Genomic DNA, 11,641 nt, shown 5'->3' with positions numbered 1-11,641 from the left:
GTTCTGGAGTGCAGTTACAATCGACCTATGTGGTCATTTAATTATGAGGATGTATTGTTCAGACTAATGGCTCTGTTACTGAAACCGAACATCTTGCAACCTCCATATTTCTTCTTCACACCAGTACCTGTATCACACAATCCCTCTACCACAGCCCTTTGCGTTTCTCAAACACAATGCTTATTTGGGTCTAAATGTAGACTTACTCCCACCTGTACATGCAGAGCACATAGATTTAATTATGGTTCAACTCTACCAGTGATGCTTCATGGATAATTCTAAATAGCTGAGGTTTCTTTTTTTCCAGCTGTTGCAGGTTGAACCAAAGCCCCACCTCTCCATCACTGTTTCCAAGCAAATGGCAGCTGCTCTGAATTGAATGAGGCTTTCCATCTGGTTTCAGTATAGTGTGTGGTTTAGATGGCATGAGTCTATCTCTGTTGCTGATGCAACATGTTATATCTGTATGGTGACAGTGAAATTAAACCATAAATCTATTTTACTGTGCTGTAAAGATGCTTGTATGCCCCATAAGTGTATAAATCCTGGGCATGAGGTCACATTTCCAGGACAATATCATCAAGACATTTTGAAGTGATATATTATTTTTCTTGCACAAACACTGACTGATAATGAACCCCCTACCAGTATGTTTGTATTGAGCTCTTAGAAATCAGATAGAAAGATAATGGTGATCTACAAATGCATTGATAATATATATAAACAGCCAGGCTGTGGTTATGACTTACTTCTTACTTTGCTTTCATTATTTTTACCTCGATGGAGTTGAATAAATGTTCAATTGGGAAAATCTCTCTCTCACGTTTCCCATTCCTTTGTTCTACTACATTTCTACTATCTCTACTAAGCACTGTCCCACCCTCCACTTTCCCCATCATCAATATGATGGTAAAGGCCTAAACACACTGGAAGCGTCTGACGTGCACGTTTTGAATTACACCTATTGCTTTCAATGGCCGAACACGCACTAGAAGCATTATGACGCGTGTCAAACTGCCTTGTCACGCCTGCTCCGACCTTGTTTCGATTTTTGGAGCGTCAAGGCCTAAACGCACTGGGAGCATAACTGACGCGCGTCAATCCATGCTCCTATGGCGCACTGCAAGCGTCAGATTTGATATTCCAACACCACAGAAACAACACAAATTTGTCATTTCGTCCTTGTATTAACCACTAGTTGGATGTAATGAATGAATGAAAAGGAGAAGGAAAAGAGGAGGAAAATGAAACTGAAACTAAGAGCGTCTGTGTCCACAGTAAATCATTTGTTGACTGTTTGATGCTTATTTATTTGTGCGTTAAAACGTGACTGCTGTGAAATAATAAGAATATAACTAGCTAACTAACTAGCTCTCCTCGCTCGACCACCGCTGCGCTCTCTCTCTCTCGCTCGCTCGCTCTCTCTCTCTCTCTCTCGCTCGCTCGCTGGTGCTCAGCTGACTTGCGCTGCACACTGTGCTATCTCTGTGTTGTATAAATAGGTAGAGGTCTGCCTGCAATGAGGTGATGAGTTAGGTTTTAGCTCAGTAGTCAGCACAGTCGTCTATGATCTGGGAGACCCGGTGTGGGTCAGTCAATAAAATTCAGTAAATACCTAAGCTGCCTGTATCATTACTTTATATTCATGTAATAAATATGCAAATGTCAATTAGATGGTAATCTGCATGAGAAATAAAGAAAAAGAAAAAAATCGGTTATAGTAATCATCTGTTTATACTGATCAATTTGACCCGGACAAACGTGATCACTATAAGCAGTTTCCACTGTATTTAGTTTTGTTTGTAGGCTGTTATATTTAGTTAATTGGTCAAATGGTTTTCATCGCAGTGTATGAATAAAAATGGAATAATGTAATGTATTTTAAAAAGACTATGCATTATGTTTGATGTCATGACAAATGTTTGTTAAACTTATCCAAAACTACAGGGTTTGAATGTAAAAGTACACTTAAATATAAACGTTAAAGTTACAAAGAAAAACGTTAAATTGTTGGTATGGAAATAAACCTTTATATAAACACAGGAACCTTGGTAACGGCAGTAAATCCTGACATATATTTGGACTGTTTTTCTCCAGTAGACTTGTCTGAACTAACTTCAATGATTTGTTCAGCTAAACCATCAACCTGTCTCTTAGATCCCATCCCAACTAGGCTGCTTAAGGAAGCCTTACCCTTAGTGAGCACTTCTTTACTAGATATGATCAATCTGTCTTTAGTAACAGGCTATGTACCACAGTCTTTTAAAGTAGCTGTAATTAAACCTCTTCTTAAGAAGCCTACTCTTGATTCAGGTGTTTTAGCCAATTATAGACCTATATCTAACCTTCCATTTCTATCTAAGATCCTTGAGAAAGCAGTCTCTAATCAGTTATGTGACTTTCTACATAACAATAGTTTATTTGAGGATTTTCAGTCAGGATTTAGAGCGCATCATAGCACAGAGACAGCACTGGTGAAAGTCACAAATGACCTCCTAACTGCATCGGACAAAGGATTTGTCTCTATACTTGTCCTGTTAGATCTTAGTGCTGCATTCGACACAATTGACCATCAAATCCTTTTGCAGAGACTGGAACATTTAATTGGCATTAAAGGAACTGCATTAAGCTGGTTTAAGTCCTATTTATCAGACCGATTTCAGTTTGTACATGTGAATGATGAATCCTCCGTGAAGGCAAAAGTTAGACACGGAGTTCCACAAGGTTCTGTACTTGGACCAATTCTATTCACCTTATATATGCTTCCTTTAGGTAATATTATTAGGAAACACTCCATAAATTTTCATTGTTACGCAGATGACACCCAATTATATTTATCAGTGAAGCCAGATGAACCCAATCAGTTAAACAAACTCCAAACATGCCTTAACGACATAAAGACCTGGATGACCTGCAATTTTCTACTACTAAATTCAGATAAAACTGAAGTTATTGTGCTTGGCCCTAAACACCTTAGAAACACATTATCTAATGATAAAGCTATTCTGGATGGCATTACCCTGGCCTCCAGCACCACCGTAAGGAATCTGGGAGTTATCTTTGATCAGGATATGTCCTTCTCCCACATAAATCAAATTTCAAGGACTGCCTTTTTTCACTTACGTAATATCACAAAAATCAGGCACATCCTGTCCCAAAAAGATGCAGAAAAACTAGTTCACGCATTTGTTACTTCTAGGCTGGATTATTGCAATTCCTTATTATCAGGCTGCCCTAACAAGTCTCTAAAGACTCTCCAGCTGGTCCAGAATGCAGCTGCACGTGTACTGACAAAAACTAGAAAAAGAGACCACATTTCTCCCATTTTAGCTTCACTACATTGGCTTCCTGTAAAATTTAGAATAGAATTTAAAATCCTTCTCCTAACTTACAAAGCCCTTAATGGTCAGGCACCATCATATCTTGAAGAGCTCATAATACCGTATTATCCCACTAGAACACTGCGCTCCCAGTATGCAGGCTTACTGGTGGTCCCTACAGTCTCTAAAAGTAGAATGGGAGGCAGAGCCTTCAGCTATCAGGCTCCTCTTCTATGGAACCATCTCCCGGATTCAGTCCGGGGTGCAGACACCCTCTCTATGTTTAAGAGTAGGCTTAAAACTTTCCTTTTTGATAAAGCTTATAGTTAGGGCCGACCAGGCTCGCCTTGGATCAGCCCTTAGTTATGCTGCTATAGGCCTAGACTGCTGGGGGACTTCCCATGATGCACTGAGCTCCTCTCTCCTCCTCTCCATCTGTATGCATTCATGTAACATCAGTGCATGTCACTAACTTTGCTTCTTCCCCGGAGTTTTTTGTGCTTTCTCATCTCACAGGAAAAGCTGAGTCCCGGGCCGAACCTTCGCGGTCCTTCACAGTCCTGATGGTGTCCTTCCCTGGCTGTTGCTGCTCGCGCTTGTTGTTGTTGTTGTTGTGATTTTTTTTTCTTCTGTCCCCCCTCCCCCTTTCCCTCTCTCTTTATCTCTCTCAACCCAACCGGTCAAAGCAGATGGCCGCCCACCAAGAGCCGGGGTCTGCTTGAGGTTTCTACCCGTTAAAGGGGAGTTTTTCCTTACCGCTGTCGCCATGTTCTTGTTCATGGGGGAATTGTTGGGTCTCTGTAAATTAAAGAGTACGGTCTTGACCTGCTCTATGTGAAAAGTGCCTTGAGATGACTTCTGTTGTGATATGGCGCTATATAAATAAAAATTGATTGATTGATTGATTGATATAATGAACTATTTAACTATTTACCATATTTAGATATATTTTATTGTCATTTTACATAAATTTGTATGTAATTTAAGAAACCAGAATATACTTTATAAATAATATAGTCATTTTTCTGTACAAAATGAGAAATAAATGTAATGTAAAAATGTCATTATTGGCATAATACTTAAAAGAACAGTTGAGTTGTTAATTTACTTATAATGTCTAATTTTACAGAGTTTAGTATATAATTATTTTTTTTTAAAAAACAGAAACCTAATGTAAAATTTAGCATTATTTTCCATAAAATTAAAAAATTAGGATTATGATTTTTACACTGTGGGAGTGGGGCTGTTTGATAAATTAACACTTTCCTCTACACCTTCTCATTGATTCACTACAGCAGACCTGTAGCCAGAAATTTGTAAATAAGTAATTTTAATGAACAAATGGAGAAACTCAAGGTAGGAAGAAGAGGAATAAGGTTACCCCTGGGACACACATCCTGCGTGAGCAGTGCGTGTGCGTCACGGAACCTCTTCCCTTTCATCTCAGCGCCCATGTTAATAGATTAGAGCAGCCACACAGCCCGCATGAGACACGCATGTCACACGCAGCTCATCTAGAGATTTGGGGTCTCACCTATTTTTTCTGCGTGACACACGCGGTTCTCATTAAAAATAGACAGGGAAAACGACCTACTGACAGTCACATTAACATCAATGTCATGGTTTCAATGTCTGTATCTGTAGAATATGTCACAGACATGAAGTGTCATCACTGCGGGTCAACCTGTGCTGTGCACGCCAGGTCAGGGAACCTCTCTGGCAGGGAACTCCAGTACAGAGAGTCAGTGACACACAGAGCTTCTTTTCTTGATTCCTGTCGCTTTCTGTGATATTAATTCAAACCAGGGCTCCTGCCTGTTGTTTCACCTGCTTCCAGGCAGAGATTTGGTGTTGTTATTTTCCTTATTTGTTGTCAGTTTCCCTCCTGACAGTTTGGAGGTTTGTTTGTCGGGGTGTGTTTGGCTGGAGGGATTTTCTTCACTTGGAGCGGTGACAGCAGGGGTTTAACTGGTGGAATGATTAATACATTGAATTAAAAAAAAACATCCTTTGTGAGGAGTGTATGTGGCTGACATAGAAGTATACCCAACCAGACCCACCATACCCATCAGAAAGAAAGCCCCTTTCACCTCACATATTATTTATTTATTTTTAACAATTGAGCACACACTTCTTAATCTTTTTCTGACTAAACTAAATATAAATTAAATTTATAATTCAATTATATGAAACATGCTATTATTGATTACCATTATCAAAGCCAAACTATGTAGAAAGATAGAGCTGGCAGCAGAATCACCGCAGCAACAACACTGTCTGTGTGGACACTGCAAGTGCGCGAGATGCAGCAGTTCAGCAACACATTGCTGAGTTTTATGCAGGCTGTGTGGCCCAGGTGTTAGGAGCACAACCCTGAAGAGGCAGGGTTCATATAAGGAACACAAAACGCTGAGGTGCTGTAGAAATACTGTAATTTGTTCTCAGGAAACCCCTAAAAGGCAAAAACCAAGAAGCTTTCCAGAAGCTGGAAACTCTTCCAAGGTCCTGAGCACTCATCTGTGCTGACCTGCAGCTGAAGCTGGAGGATTATGGACATTTGTCCTTCTCCTCTTATTAGCACTGCAAGGCTTTTCACAGAGCAACAACACCTTCTAAAACTTCTACCAATGAGGAGGAGGAAATGTTTGTAATATTAAAAAGCTCTGTTCGACTCTCAAATCTGCATTGGGTTGTGTCTCAATAAAACTATAAAATCCCCTCCACAGGGATGATTTCAAATTGCAATTTGAATGTTAAAGTGCAAAAGTAATTGGCATTCATCCACCATGTGATACTCAAAGCTTTTTTCCTACGTCTAACCTCAAAACAAGATTAAAACAAAGTAAAAGCACCAGTTTATTTCAGCTTCTAATGACCAACACTTCTACAATGCCTTGCTTTTACTTTTGAGATTGCTTCAGTTGAGCCATTGAGGGATAAATATAGCAAAATAAACTGGTAAGGATTACTAGCCTAATGACCTAAGGCTCACAGTGTTTGAATTATTAATGTCCAGAAATTTCAGAATTAATGAGGAAATGTTTGTTGCATAAATCATATTTATTGAAGTACTCTCTGCCTATATATTCATCATTCAGGTCATGTACAGTACTCGCACTCTGTCTGGGATGACAGCCAAAGGTCAGCTGGATAGATATTAATTGCGTGTGGTGCTCTGTGTGTGTATCTGTGTGTGTGTGTGCTATTCATTCTTTTTTAAAGATATATTTTTGAGCATTTTTTGTCTTAAATGGACAGCTGGCAGTAGATAAGCAGACAGAAAACAACTGGCAGTAGATAAGTAGACAGGAAACAAGAAAATAGTGAGGGGCAAGACATGCAGCAAAGGTCCCTTGCCAGAATTGAACCAGGGACGTTGTGGTTATATGCTGAAACTACTCGACTACCAGGGCACTCTGTGTTATTCATTCTTACCATTTGTCTTTTAGTTGTATGCCTAGCTCTCCTACACTGGCATGGTATTGGTGGCAGGAAGCCCCACCCCCCATGGTTATTCTATTTTTTTTTTTTTTTTTTAATCCCCAGTGGGGATTCGTGTTATCTCTGCTCCTGGTCAAACTAAATAAATTAAATGCATCTCATATTCCCGCCAGTAGATGGTGCAAGTTGATAAGCAATACTAGCTATTTTAAAAAGTTATGGACCCGAGTCATGAATATGAAATAGTATGAAATAGCAACAAAGCATTTCATGATTTTTTGTGCCCAAAAATCCACAGAAAAAGTCACAAATAGATGACGAGACAAAAAGCCATGGTGACATTATGAGGCCAACTTTGGTTGACAATGACAATGATAACCAGCAGCCAGCATCATTAGACAAACATTCTACACTGTGCTGATAACCTCAATAACCTAACCACCCTTCATGACTACCTAGCTTCTGTTACAAATTGGACACCTCAAAATTTCCTTCATCTCAACATCCGCAATCTTGGTATCCTTTTTGACCGACATTTGAACTTTGAACCTCATATTACTAAGCTCATTCAGTCTTGTTTCTTTCAGTTGAGAAATATTGCAAAAGTCAAATCTTCACTATCAGCCAAAAATATGGAACATCTAGTGCATACCACAATCTTTTCTCATTTAGACAACTTTAACTCCCACTTTACTGGCATTACCCAGTTCTCCCTAGCTCGTCTTCAATTAGAGCAAAATGCAGCCACAAGGCTGTTAACAAAATCTAGTCATTGGTCCCACATCACCCCAATTCTTGCCTCCCTTCATTGGCTTCCAGTAAAAGATAGAATTGACTTTAAAATTTTACTAATTACGTACAAGGCCTTGCATGGCCTGGCCCCTGCATATATAGCAGAGTTGTTGAGCCCTAGCTGTCGGACATTCATCTGATCAAGGCCTTTTATTTTAATTTATTTTAAGTTATGTTTTATATTTTTAGATATAATAAAGATATCTCACATATCTATATGACTTAATTTCGCAAGATTACACAGTGATGAGACTGTAGACATTGTAGCGGCTCTGCACACCATCACACCATTTTTGTATGGATCCATGCAAGACTGCTAGAGAGCGCAGAAGAGAGAGTTAAATTACACTGTATGCCACAACTTTTAAAGGTAAGTTAAGTCAATATTTGAAAGGCATAACATTATTGCATTTATATATAAAATGCCATAGTTTACTAGCTAAATTAGCTAATTTAGTGGTCAGGAAACAAACAATGTGCATTGTTAAGTACTGTTTTCTACAACCAGTTGAATAAAGTTGAATATGTGATGTGTTTGGAGAACAGGAAATGATAGTTAGCATTAACTTAGAAGCTATTATTAGCAAACCTTAAGTAACTTAACATGCGGCTAACACTAACTTGTTAGCAAGATGCCACTACCTTTCACAGCATCTAACTTAAGTTAGCCAGTTATAATGTTAATGCTACGCATGTCTTTATAATGTTGAGCAGATTTCGCCAAATGTTTAACATTACTGCCATAGGTTTGTTAGGAATGTCAGCAAAGCTACCGTTAGCTACGCTACCATTTAGTAACTGATTCAGACGGTTGGCTGAGGCTCCTTGGACAGGAAAGGAAAACAGGCTGTTAGTAGCTGCATTCATTTACAATGTTAACAGTCTTGAGTCATGTTAATTTTAGACTTATCTTATGTGGTTGATTAATTCATTTATATATGCAACTCAATGTTAATACCAATGCCCAAGAAGGAAATTACTGTTGATTAACGACAAGTGGGGTGAGTCATCTTGATTCATTTATTATCTTTTAACTAAGTTAATGGCTAACCACTGCAGTAGAGACCGTGGGAAGCATTACATTGTACACACTTGGGTGAGTAACATGTCTGCTCCCATCAGGCTTTTGTCTGAAGTTTTAAAGAAGAGAAAATGACAAAACTTACTAAAAGACATACAGTTAAGGATTTTGTTCAGTTTCACCGAGGATTTTGTTCAATTATACTAACTTCAATTTGGAAAATTTAGTTTACCTCTGAAGAAGCACAAAGGAATTTTAAAAGAAGCACAGGAGCAGCACACTGATGATGTCAGAGGCCTGTGACTGGTTGATAACAGTTTTGGTCCAGGAACACAATCTGGGATGTTGATCCAGGAATATGTCCTACTTGGCTAAATCATGTCATGTACATGTCTTCAGACCAGGACTCTTATCAAGCATGAGAAATTTGGAGCCAATTGGACAATGTACATTAGAGTTACAACAATTTTGTGTTTCTTGATGAAACACCAAAATTTGCCACATCACCGTGGCAACAGTGTTCCATTAAAAACTCAAAAGCTTCATAATTTAGCATCGCAAAGGTCTTTAAATGACACCGACCACATTTGAAGTCACTCTGGTTAATTCTCTAGGAGGAGTTTACTAAAGTACAAAGCCTGTAAATGGCAAAAACTGCACAAAAATTGCACAGTAAAGTCAAAATGACTGACTTCCTGTTGGGCTTAGGGTATGGCTTCAAGAGGCTTTTTTGTAAGTCTGGAGATGTTACATCTGCCTACCAAATTTACTTCATCTACATCAAATTTAATGGTGGGGGCTTTGACTTTGAAAATTGTCAGGGGCGATATTGAGCCAGTTTGCCACACTCGAACCCAAGACCCATATGAGATATCAATTTTCACAACTTCTGATGCATGTAAAAAGTTTTGTGAGTTTGTGAGGACCCCTAGCACCTCATAAATGTGTTTGAATTGGTAAAATAAAAATCATAATAAAATAATAATAATAATAATCTCTATAAAAACGATAGGTTCATCACACTTTCAGTGCCAGGGACCGTTGGGCCACTGGCACTTCGTGCTCGGGCCCTAAAATATTCATACAGCTGCCAATGATTTGCATCATCACAGAAAACTGTGACAGAGATAAAGAGGAAATGGTTTGACATGAACTTGCTAAAAACATCTTATTAATGTAAAGTGATGTATGACTGAGATGGAATGTAGTCAAGATGATGTGGCAGTCATGGAGATGGACAACACGTGCCATTATAGGTGATCCGTGCAATGCCTGTTCAAAATGTGCCTGTTCAGAACGGGCCAATTGCTTGACCTGCTTCTTCTCCTCACTGCTGCTGAGAAGCTCAGCTGCTCAGCTCTCTTCTCTCACGTGTGGCCTGCTCACAGCAGACACACACAGAACTCTCCTGAACAAGCAGAGACACAAGGGCCTGCCTAGGATACAGCAACAAAAGCACAGTAGCATCGAGCTACTAACTCTGGCAACAAAGGGACAATCAGCAGCCTCCCCAGTGACCTGGGCCCTCTGACCTGCACCGACTACCCAGCAAAGCAGGCATCACTCAGCCTTGGAGCCAAACTCTTCTCAGCCTGACTCACCCATGGATTCGCCAGATAAGAAGCAGCACACCACAAAGCATTTCTCTCCCTGGACATATAGCATAGCGTACCACAGCTAAGCATAGACTGTTAGCCATACTGCTAAGTTAACGTTAGTTTATGCTTCACACATGCACTCATAGGACGGGAGTTATATCCAGCAACTAACACATTTTGCATGTAACTAGCCTCTTCTTAATGTGGCACCTTTATCCTACACCAATTGGCCTTAAAGAGAGACCCACACAGTTAAGAGGTTTAAAACCTAGCTTTGCATACTTTGCTTCTGGCAGCACATGTGGTTTCAAGACACCGCATGGTCTGGCCTTTTGTCTGTGTAGTTTTCTTTGTCGGCCATATTGTCTGCATGCCGTGTGCTCAGTCACCAGCTGAATTCAGCCATCTTGCTATTGGTTATAGTTATTAAGTTAATTATTAATCGGAGTTCCAAATTCATAGCTTAGTAAATTTTGAGACTGGATTTGAATCTTTTTCCCTGAACCCAGGGTGGTGCCCCATTATTTTTAATTCTTATTAATAATTTCTGTTGATTTTAATAATAATTATCTTTAATAATCATCAATCATTGCTGATAGCCAAACCTGTAGCCGAGGCCCAACAAACACACAGAATTTATACTAAATATTAAATTAATACTGTTGATGTGACGTAAGAATGAGTATATACAACATGAAAGAAACTAACATTCTATTATACACAGATGTTAAGTATTGAGTGAACAGCTATAGTGAACCTTCTCAGTATAATAATCTTCAAGTATAATGAGGGCTGCATTTAAAAAATAATACATAACAGAGAGCTTTTGAAAAAATGTGCATCCTAAAATAAAGTGGATGAATCATATTGGGATCTTAGATTGTTTATTTTCTGTGGCTTCAGTTCAAATAATTTGAGTGGGTATATTTGCTAAAGATTTGTGCTTGTATGAGACATACTAGTTTGGAACTGCCCGTGGGAAATATATGAGTCTGTCCATTCTTAATTAAAAGCTGTGTTTTTGCTGTCTACTTTTCTCTTTTTAGAGCATGCCATTTGAAAAAACTTTTCTCGCTGTAGAGCTCTGATCACCAGCTGTGCTATGGTTGTATTATTATGGAATACAAAAAAAATCAGAAACAAATATATTTTGGTGAAAAAAACTCATGCAGGCACTCGAGGGTTTAATGAACACTCACACTGAATATTTTCAGTAGATTTTTTTCGTTATTTGACTATTGCGCACGTCATTCAGCCATTTCCAATTAGGCCCTATGCAATTCCCAAATCACCAAATTGTATCCTGAGTAAGAAGAGGAATGCTCCACTCCAGCAGTGGAAGACGGTCACCACTTCAACACCCTGCTCTTTCTTTACTCCTGGACAGCATACCACCCACTCAGACACAGAGCTGAGATGCTCGCTGTTTGCTTGTTTATTCAAAGTTTAATAATATTAAACTTGTCACA

Source organism: Thunnus albacares, chromosome 13 (assembly GCF_914725855.1).
Source record: "Thunnus albacares chromosome 13, fThuAlb1.1, whole genome shotgun sequence".
In the NCBI taxonomy this organism is placed as follows: Eukaryota; Metazoa; Chordata; class Actinopteri; order Scombriformes; family Scombridae; genus Thunnus; species Thunnus albacares.
This window is presented reverse-complemented; position numbering follows the sequence as displayed.